Here is a 3,000-nt window from a genome sequence, read left to right as displayed (position 1 = left end):
CTGAGCCTCTCCAGTTTACAGTTTGGACTCTCCAGTCCAGAACAGAGCCGCTTCACTCCTGAATCCTGCAACGTGTTGAAACTCAGCTCCAGAACCCTCAGATGGGAGGGATTGGACCTCAGCACCGAGGCCAGAGAGTCACAGCTGATCTCTGATAACCTGCAGTCCTTTAATCTGAATGACAGATAAAAGATGCCATTTTACAGTTCTTGCACATACAGTCATCATTTAGTGTTGGTTCAGAAAAGCCAGCAGTTCCTTCTGCCACCATAAACCAGATCAGCTTTAAGTCTTTTTCATTTCAGTATTTAATTCCAAGCTGACCTGAGAGTCTCCAGCTTACAGAGAGGATCCTGGAGAAAACCACAGAGCAGCTTCACTGCTGGATCCTTCAGCTGGTTCTGACCCAGGTCTAGTTCTCTGAGATGGGAGGGATTGGACCTCAGCGGCGAGGCCAGAGCGTCACAGCTGATCTCTGATAACCTGCAGGATCTTAAACTGAATAAAGACAAAATACAACCTGTCAGATAGGAGCAGATATGTTGCGTCCACACTCGTTTCTGAAAACCTGAACAGGAAAACAGTCCACAGAACATCTGGTGTTTCAGATAGTCACCCAAAAATAACCGGTCAGAAATGGAGATGTTCTTTAGGAGGTATAAAACAGAACAGAGATAGATTTTAAGTTAAATTCCCAGCTGTAGCTGTGAACAAGATGACCTTTAACCTTCAGACATGAATTTAAAATCAAATCAAATCAATCTTTATTTATATAGCGTCTTATACAATCAGAATTGTTTCAAGGCGCTTTCCAGAATCCCAGGGCCTGACCCCAGACAAGCAGCAGTGGCAAGGAAAAACTCCCCTCTAACAGGAAGAAACCTTGAGCAGGACCAGGCTCATGTAGGGGGACCCTCTGGAGGTCATCATGCAGAGAGAAACAGAAAAACTACACAAGAATCAACATAACTAGTCTGCTTGATGAAGAGGAGGAAAGGAGAGGAAAGGAGAGGAGAGGAGAGGAAACCATGACCCATTGGGGTGACAGAGGCCTGTCAGGTGATCATGTTTCCGGACCCCGGCAGCCTTGGCCAATAGCAGCATAGCTAAGATGTGACCTAACGATTAGACGACCCCCTAAGTATGATAGTTTGTCTGTCTATGATAGCAACTGGAACTACTGAATTAACAACAATAAGCTTTTTCAAAGGTAGGTTTAAAAGCTTCTAACACTGGACAACACTAGAAGAACAAAGTGTCTGGTGAGATCACTCAATGGTGCCTTTTCCTGACAGAGTCACTCATGTCTGCTGTTAACAGCCTGTGTTCTTAATCACATCTGGACTTACACGGCCTTCCTGCAGTTCCTCACAGCTGGAATCAGGCGACGTCGTCCCTCATCTGAGGTGTTGTACTGCTGCAGGTTCAGCTCATCCAGAACCTCCTCTGACATCTGCAGCAGGTAGGCCAGAGCTGAACAGTGGATCTCTGACAGTCTCCTCTCTGATTTCTTCTCTGACTTCAGGAACTCTTGGATCTCCTGATGGACTGACTGATCCTTCATCTCCATCAGACAGTGGAAGATGTTGATGCTTCTGTCTGGGGAGATTTCATCACTGTTCTCCTCCTTCAGGTTGTTGAGGACCTTCTGGATGGTTTCTGGGTGGTTCTCCGTCTGATCCAACAGTCCACCCAAGATCCTCTGATTGGACTCCAGAGAGAGACCATGAAGGAAGCGAACAAACAAGTCCAGGTGGCCATTTTCACTTTCAAGAGATTTCATTAGTGCTCTCCTGAGGAAGTCATCAAGAGATGTGACTGGATCGTTATTTGTAAACAACCCAGCAAAGCGGAAAAAGGGTTTTGGTTTCGAACATTTTAGGAAGTGACTTATAACCGCTGTGTCTTTCCTGGTGTAACGGTGGAACATGTAGACGGCAGCCAGAAACTCCTGAATGCTCAGATGAACAAAGCAGTAGACTGATGTCTGGAAGATCACACTCTCTCTCTTGAAGATCTCTGTACAAACTCCTGAGTACACCGACACCTCGGAGACGTCCAGTCCACATTGCTCCAGGTCTTTTGAGTAGAACATGATGTTTCCTTTCTCCAGATGTTCAAACGCCAGCCGACCCAACTTCAGAAGGAGTTCTTTGTCAGCCTTAGTCAGTTTCCCTGGTCTCTGCTTTCCTCCATACTTCTGCTTCTTCCTCTTTATCTGAACCCTCAGGAAGTGTGAGTAGAGGTCAGTCAGGGTTTTGGGCAGCTCTCCTCTCTGGTCTCTGGTCATCATGTCCTCCAGAACTATAGCAGTGATCCAGCAGAAAACTGGGATCAGACACATGATGTAGAGGCTCCTGGAGGCCTTGATGTGTGAGATGATTCTCTTGGACAGATCGTCATCACTGAACCTCCTCCTGAAGTACTCCTCCTTCTGGGAGTCAGTGAAGCCTCGTACTTCTGTGATCCTGTCAACACACGAGGGAGGAATCTGATGGGCTGCTGCAGGTCTGGAGGTGATCCAGATGAGAGCTGAGGGAAGCAGGTTCCCCTGGATGAGGTTCACCAGGAGCAGGTGAACTGACGATACTTGTGTGACATCAGAGATGACCTGATGCTTGTTGAAACCCAGTGAAAATCTGCTTTCATCCAGGCCATCAAAGATGAACAGAAGTTTACAGACAGATCTTCTGCTCTGATCTTCTGTAATGTTGGATGGAAAACATGAAGCAGTGAGAGAAGACTGTGCTGCTCATGTCTGATCAAGTTCAGCTCCCTCCATGAGAGCGGAAGCACCAGACTGATGTCTTGGTTCTCCAAACCTTCTGCCCAGTCCAGACTGAACTTCTGCACTGAGAAGGTTTTTCCAACGCCGGCGACACCGTTGGTCAAAACCACTCTGATGTGTCTCTGTTGCTCAGATAAGACTTTGAAGATGTCCTGGCACTTGATTGGAGTGTCCTGGATGTTCTTCTTGGAGGTCTCTCAAGCTGTCTCACC

Source organism: Takifugu rubripes, chromosome 10, assembly GCF_901000725.2.
Source record: "Takifugu rubripes chromosome 10, fTakRub1.2, whole genome shotgun sequence".
NCBI classification, from domain to species: domain Eukaryota; kingdom Metazoa; phylum Chordata; class Actinopteri; order Tetraodontiformes; family Tetraodontidae; genus Takifugu; species Takifugu rubripes.
The sequence above is the reverse complement of the archived record's forward strand: the minus strand, read 5'-3'. Positions refer to the sequence as shown.